The sequence below is a fragment of the Rhododendron vialii genome, chromosome 6a (genome assembly GCF_030253575.1).
Source record: "Rhododendron vialii isolate Sample 1 chromosome 6a, ASM3025357v1".
NCBI classification, from domain to species: Eukaryota; Viridiplantae; Streptophyta; class Magnoliopsida; order Ericales; family Ericaceae; genus Rhododendron; species Rhododendron vialii.
In genome coordinates, this window is record NC_080562.1 from 23362754 (window position 1) to 23379330 (window position 16577).

A 16577-nucleotide genomic window follows, 5' to 3' on the forward strand; every position below is an offset into this window, starting at 1 on the left:
GCTTATTTCATATTTTCAAACTCAAAAATAATATAAATAAAAAATAATTTTTTAATTTTATTGCACCGTATTAAAGATCGTGATGAGATCTATTAAACAAGATTCATATTGATGGAAGTGTTGGTGGAAGTGGTTGTGGTGGTGGTATGACGGTTGAATGTAAGTAAACAAAAATTCAGCCAGAATTAAGTAGCTCAAAGCTACTTAATTTTTTTCAACTTTTTAGCCTATATTTTAAGTGGTACTTAATTTGTTAAGTAATATGAAATGTGATTATCAAACCTACTGAATCACTTATTACTTAATTGATTCAGTATTAAGTGTTGAATTTAGATTATCAAACAAACCCTTACTACACCCCTGAATGCAAACTTGGGGGCGAAGTTTCAAAACCCTCTTCTGGAGGCAGTTATAAAATCCCTCTAACGGTGGTGAACCAAATTTCAACTCTTCTCTCCCCCTCTTTTCTTCGTTTCCCCTTCCAGTTTCTCTCTCCTGTGGAGTATACGTAATGGAGATTTTGCACCCGATTCGAACGTTTTCAGCGTTCGTATCGTCTCCATCTACCACCCCTTCCTTGGTCGACTCCTGTATTTCCGAAACTCTATCCCTTCCGCGCCCCTACCCTCCTCGTCGGCTGGCGCCCCAACTTCGCCTCCCACCAGGACAACCCCGCCGCCACCCTCCAACTCTGCGTCGACTCATCTACTCCCCCACAATCCCTTCCTCCCTGAATCGACTTTCTCGCAAACCCCGCCCACACCTTCGTCGACGTGGGCATCCCCAAAGACGTGGAGAACCTTACGGGTTACTACGGTCTGACGGTGGCGAATGCCGTTGATTTGACAGTGCCGGCATCGCAGGCTTACGGCGCGAGGGAGTTGAGGAATGCCAGGTTGGCGGTTCTTGCGAGGCAGGTGTTGGGAGCGGATGTTGTGAAGCCGAGGAGGGTTACGATGAGTAAGTGCGATAATGACTATCTTTACCCTAATCAGGTGCAGTACGCTTGCATTGATTATTTATTCTTGAATGCTGCTGGTAGTTAAGTGTTAGGGTTTTGAACTATTAATGGAAAAGGGGGTTTTGTGGGTGTCGTGAATAGTTTTTTTGTTTTGTTTTTGGGGTGGGATTTCGGGATGATATGTGGTTATGATTGAAAATTGGATGGTTGGGCTTCTGGTGAATCTTGAAGATACAGTATGTATGGAGAACTTATCTTTGATTTTCATGTGCAAATGCCTGCTAATGTTGTTTTATGTTAGGCCTCAATCCCTTCCTCCCTCATCGAATGCCGCGGTTTGACGGTGGCAAATGCCCTCGATTTGAGGGTGCTGGCGGGCGGCGGCGGAGTTTTTTCTGTATTGTGTCTTGCCTGCATCATGTAGTCGTATCTGTGGTTCACAGCACCCCCCTTGACTACTACCATAGCCCTTAGCACTATCATTCTCATTTCAGGGATTCAACAAAGGACAAGTAACCTTTTCCCGTGGGAAAGTATCTCACAGATCTAGCATTAACATAAAAGCAGTCTCTGTGTTTTGTAGGGCTCTAATGACACATATGTAGCAGGAAGTTGTGCTCAACCCTTTGCTGATTGCAGAGAACTTTGTTTTCATTGGTGGCAAAGAATCAAACATAATACCTTCTCAACTGAAAATAACAGTCTTTTGTATAGTGCCAGGCTGCCAGCATAAGAAGCGTGGTGACTTCCATTATGCAGCGTGTTTGTGTTGAGTGCACCACTTCTGAGACAAGCCATCAATTCTTGTCGGATAGTCAGCAATTCTAGTCAGACAGTTAGAAGGTATTCATAACCATAAGACAGATTTCATAGTCGTAGACGTATATAGCACTTCATCCTTGGAAGTTGGATTTTTACACCTTGAGCTGTACCACTTGATGCACATCTGATGTTACTGATAAGAAGTACGTTTGATCTAGCAAGTTATAGAGAAACATCCTAGCCATTAACAGTGCACAGTATTCCTACTTGAGACAAAAAGTATTTGATTATAATTTTGAGGTATTGACCAATCCAAAACTAAAATAAATAGAAACATTGTTCCAATAAAGGGAACCCAAGGACCATATTCTTCCCCAATGGACTTGGGTTCGGGATGTCGGTGGCATGTTGATTACATATGGTTTTGGTTTGAAGCTTGGTTTGGAATGTTTTGGAGCTGTGCCCATTGAATGTTCAAATTCTCCTAGGAAGAGTCATTAAGTTTCACAAGGTGATATAATATAACAAGACAATAGAAGTTAGAGGGAGGGGCCTCTCACGTACCCGCTTCTATATGTATATCAATTTTATGATTAAAGAAAAGGATGGCATTTTGATCACAAGGTCGCAAAGAGGGGGGGAGGGGGGTGGAAGAGGATTGAGAGCTTAGGTATTAGTATTACCTAAGCATAAATCAAAAGTGTGGTCAATTAGCATATGACACATCGATATTTGACTATTTTGGAAAAAATAAATTTATCTGGATTGTTGGATTGTTCTTCCACTAAATGCACCAGCATGCTGTCACTGAAGATTATTTCTGTTTGATTTCCTTGTCATATGATGTAGGCTTTACCTTATTTGTACATTCTGTGTGCAGATTTAGTTCAGCCTGACCAAGACGTGACAATGTTTTTCAATTTTTTAGTTATATCTTAAAGACGCACTTCCATTTGTGTTGCAGATCTGCATGCAGGTGCTACGCCTAATAATTTACAACACACTTGCGCTTAGTATTGCTTTTTCTGTGTGTCTTCATTAACTGTAGCACTATCTCTTGCAAAATATTATCATCACGGATCTCAGGTGCCACTTGATGACAAGGGATCTAAGTTATAATCTTGTACGCCTTGTTCATGTAGATACATAGGTTTTTCAAATTAGAGGTTCTCCTTGGTGTAACCTGTTAGGCAACTTATATTTGTTTTTACTTGGTTTTAGTGAACCACTTTGATTATTATTAAGTGCTCATGTGACATGTGCTTGTGTATTTTATGATCTCTTTGGGCAACCTGCGCTTGATTTTTCTAGCGATTGTATTCTGATGCCGGAGAATATTTTGCTAGATAGTACTTTGGGCGTTTTCTTGTTCAACTCTAGGATTCCATGTGTTCTTCTTCATCACATCATTTTTGTCATTAGAGCATCCGCATCAAGCTCTTTAAATTTTGGACCAAATTACACCTTAAAAAGCCACTTTGTTACTTTAGCTAGTCACTTTTAAAATGTCTACTGCATCAGGCTCTCTATATTAAAGGTATTCCATTAAAAATATTTTTTACTCTCAGCCTCTTTTAAATTAAAAATTTCCTGTCTATGGCCCTGTTTGGGGCACAACAAATGGGCAAGAAGTTGATGATTTTTGTGGGGGCCATTACGGGTCCTACAAAGATGATTCAGGCGATCAAGTCATTTTAAAATATTTTTGTATGGATTCTTGAAATTTTTTTTTAGCTCAATTCGATGTCAGTAAGGGCTGTTTCAGAATTCATAGGGCGCCCTGTGAATTCTAAAACAACCTACGAATTTTGAAATAGTTTTTACCGATATCGGATTGAGCTAATTTTTTTTAGAAACCCATAAAAAAATATTTTGAGAATGACTTATGGTTTGAATCATCTTTGTAAGACCCGTAATGGGCCTCGCAAAAGAATCAAAACATTTTTAAGCTGGAGGGTTTTATTCTTTGCTGAAAGTAATATTTTATTCAATCACGAGGGAACAGTGCCACACTTTTCTGAATGAGGTACTGTAGCAAAAACTAAATACACCGAGCCAATGACAAGGCTGATGCCGTGCAATTTTTCACTTTTGGCTTGTTAAAATAATCTAACGGGTCTTGAGGCGAGTGTGATACAGATGCTCTTATTATCATCATGAGTATTACCGTTATTTAATTTGTTTTTAGCATGGTTATCTTTTTATGTACTTGTTTATTGAAGAAAACATTATCATTATTATTGTCATAGGTATTTTATTCTTTACTTTGTCTTGTGTCCAAATCTGACTTCCGCTAAATATCCATTTGACTTGTTTATCTTGTGCATAAAAAGTTGATGATGGATATAATTGCAAGTTGCAACTTGTATCAAGGTGTTTGGTGTTCAACAATTTAAGGTTGGGTTCTAGTGTTTACTATCATTAATTCTCCTTCGTATCCATTATTAGTGTACATTTCTTTTTGAATTATTCAGGTGCTGCATGATCAAATTCAATCTCTCTTTCCTTTGAGAAGGCACTGAAGGTATCCTCTCTCTCTCTCTCTCTCTCTCTCTCTCTCTCTCTCTCTCTCTCCGGTGTTGTCTTTTCCATGTTCAAATTTGATCTCTCTTTCTCTTGAGAAGGCACTGAAGGTATCCTCTCTCTCTCTCTCTCTCTCTCTCTCTCTCTCTCTCTGTGGTGTTGTGTTTTCCATGTTAATAGCTGTTATTGCTCATATGCTGTTGTTAATGTAATTTTGGATGTAACTCTTACAGCTTAAAGGTAAAACCAGTTTAAAACGACTCGTTTTTGTTATTTTATTTGGTGGACTTCTTGCCCCCCTTCTACTGAACCTTTTTTAAAAACCCTTTTTCGATAGTATTTTTTTGTTTCCATAAAAAGGAAGATAATTGTATTCCCTTACACGTCACCAAATTTATAGATCTCCACCTCAAGACGCTTGTCTGATGTTATTCAATAATTCTTGCCTACGTGGACTAAAAATTTAGTTCTTTTTTTGTAGCATATCCTTGATTATGGCATTTTAAGCTATTATCCACATGATGTCTGGAGATTTTAAGCTACAAAAAAAGGAATTGTAGCATATCCTTTTTAGCTCTTAGACGTATTATGGCATTACAATTCCTTTTGGTAGGGCTCCAGGCTATGTCTGGAGAATCTTATTTTCTTTCACTTTAGTTACTTTTATCACTTTTAGATATCAATGTAAGGCTGCAAGCTCTGGAGAGTATCTTCTTTTTCTTTCATTTTCCTAGAATTATATGGCGAGGATATTATCAATATTTTGAAACATGTGATGGAACACCTTGACGAAATTTTAAGTTATTATCCACATGATGTCTCTTGTGCTGCATTCATTTCTAGGAACATCTGGAGGGTAGCTTTATGCCTCCATTTACCTTGCATGCAGAATATTTCTGTGTTCTGATGTGGAAAATTCTCATTAGGCATATTCAAACAGCAATTCAGCTTTTCATTCACCGATTTGGATATCCTCCACAATTCCAGATGGCTGGATGTGGGAGTTTCCTAGCCACCTTGGTTCATCCTTTCAGGATGTTCATCTTGTTAAGCGGCAAAGTACCTGTGAACTTGAGGGTGATACTACTGTTGAGGGTTTGTTTGGCTTCACAAATTCGCCATTGAGATTTTTACATTTGTACCTTCATGGATTCCCAGCTGAAATGACATATCATGTGGTCTTGCAGATATACTTAACCAGCAATTCAAAATGTACTCATCTCTCTCTCAAATCCATTCAGACGTGAAAATGGTCCAGTTGCTGATTCCAATTTGGGAGGCGTGCATGTCTCTTGTATTTGCTGTTCTGTCCATAGTTTAGTATGTGGGTCAACTTTTCTTTTCTTGTAATAGGAGGAATATGAAAGGACTGGGATGCATGATGCGGCATTTCCTTTTTTAGCAGCTTTTATTTCTTTTTCGTTTTTAGTGGTTGTAGGTTTCTTACTTGTGCCTCTCAATGTCCAACAAAGCCTTGTATGACAACTACCTGAGTTCAGGTATCCTCCAGTATCTGCTGTTTACATATTTTGTTGCTACTTTTTAATGTGCCATTTAGTGGAAGTAGTGCTAAGGATCAAGCACTATTTCATGCATGTCGCCGTTCAAAAAAAAAAAAAACTATTTCTTGCACACCTGACTTCTTTTCTACCAAAGATGGCTTCTTTCTCCTGCTTTTTGTTTACATCGTTTGCATTGCAAGAGATGCTAGAATTGTGTTTTTTGGTTTTTTATGTGTGATTTTGTTCAAGTGTTATGCTAATAAAGCGAGTTAATGCCGTCGCTGATTTGCTAAACTTAGTTTTGAATTTTGACCATTGTAGAGTTTGCTCTATGAATTGGTTATTTTAATCTGATTTGATCCATGTTTTCCAGAAGTTGCTCACTTTTCCCCCCCTCAAGATTCTTCAGGTCATGGAGAAGGAAGCATTGAGGCTTCTAAGTTGGCTTGCCTCCTCTCAGGCTGCAGAAGATATAAACTCCGACGATGAGCTTGCACGTGAAACCATTTTGACTCCCTTGTTGCAGATAAGGTGCTGGAAAAAGCTAACTTGGATTTTTAGAGTGAATCCCAACAGGAGTGTCAAGATATTCTTGATTCTGTTGACCATTCAAATAATTTTGAAGACTTGAAGGGGGGATCTTCTTCTGCTGATCATAATTACTGTCTACAACAACCTTCATGGGAGAACACAATTCCCCAAGTGGATGGGTCCGCTGATGATCAAATCTCAATTCCTACTGCTGGTAAGCCATCGAAAGTAGAGATGAGCAATGAAATTGAGCATTCTCCTCAGGACAATGAACAGGAAGAAATTGGCTCAAGCTTTAGCCATAAGAGCAAGAAAAGAAAGCCATTATGGGGTTCTTTACCCTTTTCCTTGACTCAAAAGGTTAGAGATGACCTTGAACCTTTTAGTAGATGCTGCACAGAAACTGTAGAAGGTAAGTTTACAGGTTCTGGATCTGGAAATCAGGCGGACAGAGATATGTATGACGCCCAGGATGAAAGTAAACAAGTTGGATGCTCTGTGCGTGACTTGATGAGGAGAAAACGAAGGGTCGAAAAGGCTTCTTTGGAGGAGGAACAACACTAGTTACACTACCCAAAACCCTTAGAGGATCACACGATACAGAATTATGGGAAGGATGAGAGGCCTCAGGAGTTTGCCAACTCTGAGCTTTCTCCAAGAACGGAGGTAACCAGAGCTCATGATGTTAGACATAGCTATCACATTGATGACGTTACCGCTCAAGCATGTGGTGGTTCTACAGACATTACCACCTCATTTCCTAGTAATCCATCAATGTTTTTTACTTCTGCAAATCAAAATTCGGATATTTCTGTAGCCTGTTGTGAGAATGATAGTATGGGAGACTCGGAATGTGTTGATTTTAAGGAACTCATAACTTCTGAGGCATGCGTTGGACAAACCATATTTGTGAGTTCAGATGCAGATTTTTGATACTGATGACAACCTATGTGATAATGAGAGATTGAAGCTAGGAGACCGTACTGGTAAAAGTAGTTTGTCAGCTGCTTCTTTCCAAAAGGAAATTTTAGGTGTAGATGATTGTGTATATAAGAATGCCTAGGATGGAAAAACCTCGATACCCAAGCAATCTAAAAAGCCATCTACAATCATTGGGGTCATGAAGCCCACATCTGACTCAACCATTTTACAGTTTGAGAATTGTGGTAGAGGACAGCATGGACAAGCTACTGACTTATCTGTGCCTATCAGTTCGGTTTCCTCTACTATTGACTTTGGAACCAATCCAATGGAACTCGTCGGCATGACATTTCATAGGAACCCCCCATGGTGGACCTTAATATTATCCAAGGCATTTCGCTTGAGGGAGGGGGAAGTTGCGGAGGAATATCAGGTTGCCTGCCTTATCTTTAAATTATTTTTCTACTGCTTTTATCTTATGTTTCAGCAATAAATCTCATCCATATAATCTTATTATAGCAGTTGAAACAGCTATGTCCGTCCAACCTGGAATCCCACTCACTACATGTGGACATCAATAAACATGATGCCTGAATGTGATAATGATGCTGTCTTTGATTGTATCTAACATCTTGCTGGAATTCGAAGTCAAGAAACTTAATGCCTTGTTTGGATGGATTTTCAAAAAAATTTGGGTTTGCTCTTTGGGATAATGAGTGGAGAGAGAAATTAGGGTAATAATTAGAGATATGGATAATGAGTGGAGAGATAGAGAGAGAAATGAGAATAATGATCAGAGATAGGGGTAATGAGTGGAGGGAGAAATGAGAGTAATGATTGGAAGTAGGGGTAATGAGTGTTTTTTGAGTTGGAAAATATTTTTCAAATAGCCATCCAAACAAGGCATTATCTTTTTGGCCACTAGTGTTAAGATATGAAGCTTTAATGATAGTATCTAGCTAGGAGATTGGTTTTTATGTACATTCAGTCGTCTGAATCTGTGTTGCTCCAAAAAAAACAAAGGTCTTCTGCTTGTCTATTTTAACTTTATTTTTTCTTGATCCGCCTATTTTAACTTTATTAGTAACAGTTGGGTCTAGTTCTACTTCCTAATTTCTCTTCTTTTTTTGTTATTTTGCTTGTTGTAGTATACTTTGAAAATTCATTTATTCCTTTAGTCGTTGATGTTGTGGATTCGACCCAAAACCACACAACACAATCAAATGAAGCATAATCAAGCAAAAACACTCAAAGAAAGCACGACACAAAGATGTGCATGGTTTCCCAATTGGGTACATGTACATCCATGGCTCACTCCAACTTTTTACTATGCATCGAATGAAGGGGAGAGCATAAGATACACCAGCTGCTGCGTAGATATCCTAAGGTTTCACATCACCAATGACAGTAATACCCTTGTTTCGGTGGAACCTAGTCAGAATTCATTCAGTGGCAAACCAAACCGAATCATACTTCACAAACCCAATAGAAGTGTGTTAGCTATAAAAGAGGAGAAAGTTATTAGCCTCGATGGGTGGGCGAAAAGTCCTTGGGAATGTATGGAAGGAAATTGCTTTTGTTATACGTTAAGTGCCTTGGGACTCTACGTATCTTTTCTTTACATTTGTTCATTAGGTGGGCAGAAAAACTGACTGATGGCAAGGAAAAAGCCTCAAGGGAAATGTGCCTTTCCATATTTTCTTGGCATTTTCCTGGCTTAACAACCCCCTGTTGGACTGTCTTTAGCATGGCCAACAGGAAAAGGGCATGTAACCAGAAATGTGGTTGTGAAGAGATGATTTTATCTTTGATTTCTCCGGCACAGCTACTTTTCTTGTATTAAGGTCATATTTCCTAATTCCTACCATGCTGCTGGAATGAACTCTTGTTTTGTTGAGATGATCTCGCTAATTTCAGCGTACAAGATATCCTGTATCTACTTTGTTTAGAAGAACTACGAAAACGGTTGTAGTTAAAATAATATGATTCGTATTTTATCTTCTGATTTGAACCAATCTTGCTGCACTTCGGAATCAATTGTTGTTGAAGCTTATACGACAGAGAATCTTGAACAGTTAGTAATTACACTAAACTATATTAGTCAAAGTGTCTGATACCTAACAAATGGGTTGTTTTTTCATGCTTGTTTGTTGACTGTCCTGTCTTCTTTGTTGTTGTCTTTACATCCTCCAAATAAAAAATCCTAAAGCCCTTGTTTGTGGGCTCTATGGGAAAATATAGTAATTTTTTCCTTCATCCTTTTTGTTACTTTCGAGACTCCTTTTTAAGATTGAGAGTGTGATCTCTGCAGAAGATTGCACAAGAAGTTGCTTTCCTCGCACTGTTTTTCTCATGTGACTTTATAAAGGCAACTTTGTATGGTTTCGAACATTCAAAAATTTGGCAACATCAATGCAACCTATGGGGGGAGAGAGAGAGATTGGTTAATATAGCAAACACCTTACTCCATTCTTGATGTGACCAGTTCACAGGATAAAAGATTGAGAGTGTGATCTCTGCAGAAGATTGCACAAGAAGTTGCTTTCCTCGCACTGTTTTTCTCATGTGACTTTATAAAGGCAACTTTGTATGGTTTCGAACATTCAAAAATTTGGCAACATCAATGCAACCTATGGAGAGAGAGAGAGAGAGAGAGATTAGTTAATATAGCATACACCTTACTCCATTCTTGATGTGACCAGTTCACAGGATAAAAGTGTTGTATCATTACGACCAACAACTATTCTAGGTGTCTGTGACTGAGGGTGGTGTGAGCAGATATAGGGGTTAATACGCCTGTAATGTTATTACTTTAGATGGAGATCTCAGGGCGCATGGGATGCTTTTGTTTACTCGACAGAAGAACCAGTTGCCAAGTAAGGTTCGATATCAAAAACCCAGCCTGCAGGATTTTCTGAGAAATGTGCGCAAGGGTTTGGGTTGCAGCCAAGTTTTGGATCTGTGGTGAAATTGAAGGTAAAAGAAGGTAGAGGAACAGTTGGCTTATCAGAACTTTACATTGGAAGGTTCAGGACTGACTTGCTTTTGCAATAGATTTTGGTTGTGAGGGTTTGTTTCTTGATATTTCGATAGACGTAGACCTTGGGAAGTGTGTGTTAGAAGCGGGAGGGAAGGAGATACTCTTTCCACTTGTTTGATTTACAAGAAGACGAAGAAGGGAGGATTGTGTCTCCTTCCCTGTGTTTGGTTTACCAATAATTGCAAAAGGAAAGTGACGGGGATAATATGATTTTACCTTTATCTTGAAAATCTTGTGTTATTTATCTTGTAAACACTTTTCGTTACAACGTCATAACTTGTATCACTGTACTTCCCCTCCATCTCTTCCCACTTTTGATGGTGAAGCGATGTGCTAAAAAAGATTATACTCTTTCCCCTCTATTCCCCTGACCCTTCTTTTGTTCTCCTACAGTCGTAATCCAAGCAAAAATCACCTCCAAATCCTCACTTCCCCTTGAAAGTCCAAAATCCTCCATCCCAACTATGGATTAGGATTAAATCTTGCTATAGAGATTATAAGGGAGTAGTTGGTAAAGGGACGAGGGTTAAAAGATAGTCTCTTTATAGAATTTTTTTTTTCTTGTCGGGGATACTCTTTTTACAGTTTGGTTGCAATGTGCAATGGCTTTGGTAATTACTGGAAAGAAAGAATCTTGTCTATGCTCTTTAGGTTTCACCTTTGCAAACGGTTAGGCTTCACCCATGGGGCTGGCATTAGCATTTTCCTCATACTACAAAATCAAGTTCTCCAAGTTCTGGTCTTGCTCCGTAGAGATGCTGTATAGTGATACTGAGTTGTCGACTGTCTACTTATGTTTGTCTACTATGACTACAGATATCATAGAACACTAACCATGTATCCGTATGACATTGTCTAGCGAAGATATAAATTGCCAAAATAACTTCAGTTTTGGAAACAAATAGAATTCAGGTAAGATAGGCTGACGGCATATTCAGTGACAATAATTGTCAAAAGACCATAACTACTACCATGAGCATTTTCCTTAAGACCAAAACCGTTTTTAACAGTTGTGTGACATGGTAGCCTTTGTGTAAGGTTTCCGATTCCTATCTAGTTGTTTAGCCATTCGGTATTTATTACATTAACTGGCTACCCTTGTTTAGCCATTCTTTGTTCTCTATTTCCTCTTTTACATACGTGGAGAACAGGTAAACACTATGGCACAATGCCTTCTCAAATGGGAAGTTCACGGTACCCTGTCTTACAATCTTTTGGTGACTTTCGATTGTATTTGAAAGCTCCTGCCTTAGCTTGCTAATGTTACTCCTGCCTGCTAGAGGAGGCCATGGTGTAACTGAAATTCTGAGAAGAGAAAGGCATTGATTATATTCAAGATGGTATGTCTCCTTTCTCTTGCTTTTTGGAACGTTCTACCTTGATACATACTTGCGTTCTTGTCCTTTGTCCTTCGTGCTTTGGCATTAACGTTTTTAAATTTTTAGTCTTTGTGTTAGTTGATAGGCTGAGACAAGGAAATGCATCTGTAATACTAGCGCATCCAACAGATGCATTAATGTACTGATCCGCTCAAGATTTTTTATTGAACCTCATTATTCCCCCGAATTATGTTGTGATAGCAATTTCATTACATCATTTTCATTTGTTGTGTGGCGGATACCAAACCAAACCAAACCGAGCCTTAAGGCCCAATCACTTGGGGTCGGCTACATGAATCATTTTCCTCCATTGAACTCTGTCAAGGGCCACTTGTTCACACAAACCTACTATACTCATATCGTTGCGCTCCACAGCATCTAATGTCAATTTAGGTCTATCCCTCCCCGTAGCATTGCTACCCAAAGCTATCCTATCTGCTCTCTTAACTATTGCATCTTCTGGTCTACGGTAGACATGCCCAAACCATTTTAGCCTATTTTCCCTCAACTTCTAATCTATGGGTGCTACACGTACCATCTCACGAACCGTTTCATTTCTAATCCTGTCTCTTCTAGTCTTACCACATATCCACTTCAACATTCTCATTTCTGCTACACTCATCTTGTTCACATGTTGTTTCTTAATAGGCCAACATTCTGTCCCATAAAGCATCGCTGGTCTGATGGCAGTTCAGTAGAATTTTCTCTTCAATTTTATGGGTACCCTCTTGTCACACAGTACACCAGTAGCGCTCCTCCACTTAAGCCACCCCACTTGGATCCTATGGGACACATCATCAGCAATCTCTCCATCTCTACTAATGATTGAGCCTAAGTATCTAAAATGATCACTCTTAGGTATCTCTTGGTCTTGGATCATCACTCTTTCTTCGTGCGCACTGCTTGTACCACTAAACTTGCACACCATATACTCAGTTTTACTCCTACTTATTCGAAAACCCTTTGACTCTAATGCTTCCCTCCTAATTTCTAGTTTCGTATTAACACCTCTGGCGGTTTCATCTACGAGGACAATGTCATCTGCAAACATCATACACCATGGGATATCCTCCTGAAATTGTCTAGTCAATTCATCCATAACTAAGGCAAAAAGGTACGGGCTCAAGGCTGACCCTTGATGCAATCCTACAGTGATTGGGAATTCACTCGTTTCCCTTACTGGTGATCGAATGGTAGTGACGACACCTTCATACATGTCTCTAATCACCTCGATATACCCTTTGGTCACTCCCTTTCTCTCAAGAACCCACCATATGATGTCTCTAGGCACCCTCTGTTCAGTTTTAGGGTAATCGTAATAGAGAGAAAACCCATTAGGGTTAATTTCATTCAACGTAAAATATATATGTACAAGCTGTATAATAATTACACTACGGTCCTAGATACTTAAACTAATTACATGATAAGACACATAATTACACTAGATACAAATAGATCCATCATCTAACACTCCCCCTCAAGTTGGTGCGAAGATATCAATCAAGCCCAACTTGAACACAATAGGATGAAAACTCTTGCTACCCAGCCCTTTTGTGAATATATCAGCTAACTGATCTCCAGATCTCACAAACGGCATACATATCAAACCCTCATTCAACTTTTCCTTGATGAAGTGTCGATCAATCTCTATGTGCTTTGTTCTGTCATGCTAAACAGGATTATGAGCAATGTTAATGGCAGCTTTATTGTCGCAGTAGAGTTTCATCGGAACACTGTCAGCAAACCCTAAATCAAGTAACAAAGTTTGGAGCCACAAGAGCTCGCAAACACCATGAGCCATAGCTCTATATTCAGCTTCTGCGCTAGACCTAGCGACTACCGATTGCTTCTTACTTCGCCAGGTAATCAGATTACCCCCAAGGAAAGTGCAATAGCCAAAAGTAGAGCGCCTATCATCCACAGAACCAGCCCAGTCAGCATCAGTGAATGCCTCCAATCGCAAATGGCCATGATTAGAGAATAGAATTCCTTTTCCTGGAGCTGATTTCAGATACCTCAAAATACGATAAACTGCATCTAGATGTGATGTACGAGGATCATGCATAAACTGACTAACAACACCTACTGCATAAGTAATATCGGGTTGAGTGTGGGCCAAGTATATTAGTCGACCCACAAGTCGCTGATACCTTTCCTTATCAGTACGCTCCCCCACGTCTCCACTAAGATGATGATTCGCCTCAATAGGAGAATCTGCAGGTCTACAGCCCAACATACATGTTTCTTCCAAAAAATCAAGTATATACTTGCGTTGGGAAATAAAAATACCTCTATCAGACCTTACTACTTCCATTCCAAGAAAGTATCTCAATGATCCCAAGTCCTTAATCTCGAACTCCTGAGCTAGACGAGACTTAAGGTTATGAATCTCACTCACATCATTGCCTGTCATTATTATGTCATCAACATAAACAATAAGGACAGCAATCTTACCATTACTTCGCCGGATGAACATCGTATGATCTGCATGGCTTTGCTTGTAACCAAAACTTAACATAGCCTTAGAAAACTTGCCAAACCAAGCTCTAGGTGACTGTTTCAGCCCATAAAGTGCCTTCTTCAATCTACACACCTTTCCTTCACTTTCAGGAGAAGAGAAACCTGGTGGAATATCCATATAAACTTCCTCCTCTAAATCACCATGGAGGAATGCATTTTTCACATCAAATTGTTGAAGAGGCCAATTCAAGTGGGCAGCACAGGAGAGGAGAGCTCACACAGAATTCATCTACGCTACCGGAGCAAACGTCTCCTCATAGTCAATACCATAAGTTTGAGTAAAACCTCTGGCAACCAGCCTTGCCTTGTATCTCTCAACTGTACCATCAGCCTTTTGTTTAATAGTGAACACCCACTTGCAACCCACTGGTTTCTTCCCTCCTGGAAGTGACACTAGATCCCAAGTGCCATTCTTTTTCAAAGCTGTCATCTCTTCTACCATAGCTCCTTTCTACTTAGGTATCTTGAATGCATCTTGCCAATTCTGTGGAATAGATATAGAGGAAAGAGAAGAGACAAAGGCATGGTACGAAGGAGACAAACGGTCATAAGAAACAAACTGTGAGATAGGATGTTGAGTACAAGATCTAACACCTTTTCGAATAGCAATAGGAACATTGTCAGGATCCATAGGAGGAGGTTCAATAAGAGAAGAATCATTACCAGAAGAGTCAGCTGAGGAATCTGGAACTGGAGTGGGTGATTGTGATTGACAAGGTGGTAACATACATGAAGACTTTCCATTTTTCGGTCTAACATACCTCTGTAAGCCAGCTCCCTGCAGTCGTTGTCGTGCAGGTAATTGTTCCTCAATGTCACCACCAATATCATGTGTTTCCCTTTCAACAGATACTGGTTCCTCGCCAGTGTTTTCCTTTTTCCCCTCACTATGATCATAGAAAAATTTCTCCCCCTCACTATGATTATAAAAGGTAAACATCTCTTCCTCCTGCTGGTGGTCCCCCTGAAGAGATGGTTTGGAGGGAGAATAAAAAACCTCTGTTTCCCAAAAGGTAACATCCATAGAGACAAACATCTTTCTCTAATAAGGATCGTAACACTTATAGCCTTTTTGGGTAGGAGAGTACCCAACAAAAATACACTTATGGGCTTTATGTCCTAGCTTGCCCCCAGAAGGTTTTGGGGCATGAACAAAACACACACAACCAAACACCTTCGGTGGAAGAGTCGTAACTCGACAACTGCTTGGCAGGCACTCAATGGGTGTTTTAAAATTAAGGACACTGGATGGCATACGGTTGATAAGATATGTGGCAGTTAAAATAGCTTCTCCCCATAAGTATTTGGGAACATTCATAGTGAACAAAAGGGATCGAGCCACCTCAGCAAGATGACGATTTTTACGCTCAGCGACTCCATTTTGTTGTGGAGTGTCAACGCAAGTCGTCTGAAAAATAATACCATTATCATCTAGATATGTCCGAAAAATCTTATCAATATACTCAGTCCCATTATCACTCCGAAGAATTTTAATATTTGTATCAAACTGAGTGCACACCATCTTATGAAAAGATTTGAAACAGGAAAATACTTCATTTTTTGAATGAAGTAAGTACACCCATGTGGCACGAGAATAACAATCAATAAAAGTAACAAACCATCGATAGCCCTTTAAAGAAGTAATAGGATAAGGACCCCAAACATCAGAGTGGATAACCATAAATGGAGAATCACTTCGTTTATTAATAGGTGCATAAAAAGAGCGTTTATGTTTCCCAAACTCACAGGCTTCACAAAAAAACTGATCCCTAGGACAATGTTTAACTAAAATAGGAAAGAGTTTCTCTAATATCCCAAACGAGGGATGACCCAATCTACGGTGCCACCGATGTAACAAAGAAAGAGTGGAACTCATATCTGCCCGTAGAGCTTGTCCACATGATAAAGATGGCTGAGATGGATGAGGTCCATGCTCCAGATAATAGATACCACCATGTGCTTTACCACTGCCAATCACTTTCCCCGTTTCCAGTTCCTGAAAGATACAGTGAGTAGGAAAAAATGTCACGGAACAGTTTGCAGAATGGGTAAAACTACTAACTGAAAGAAGGTTAGTGGCAAAGTTTGGAATATGGAGGACTGAAGAGAGAGAGATAGAGGGAGAATAGCGAACGGAACCTTTCCCTGAAATAGTAGAGAACGACCCATTGGCAATTCGAACCTTATCCTTACCAGAACAAGTAGAATAGGAATCAAAAACAGAGTAACAACCTGTCATATGATCTGAAGCACCAGAATCGATAATCCAAGGAATACCGGAGGAGGCAGTAAATGCACTAGCTGGAATACTTGAATGAGCAAAATAGGATGCAGTAGGAGCTGCTGTGGAAGTAGGAGCTATAGTAGAGGAAGAATCAGCCCGAGCCATAAGACGACTGAGAGCTTGCATCTCCCCCTGAGAGAAACCGCCAACAGAT

The 16577-nt window shown here is 39.6% G+C and overlaps 1 long non-coding RNA gene across 1 annotated transcript; it reads left to right on the forward strand.

The window, feature by feature from the left end:
• The first annotated feature begins 447 nt into the window (after positions 1 to 447).
• LOC131328856 (uncharacterized) lies at positions 448 to 11103 on the forward strand. Its single transcript, XR_009200559.1, has 4 exons — positions 448 to 960; positions 4198 to 4247; positions 5173 to 5745; positions 6158 to 11103. It is a non-coding gene; the product is annotated as an uncharacterized LOC131328856 (long non-coding RNA).
• The last annotated feature ends 5474 nt before the right edge of the window (positions 11104 to 16577 follow it).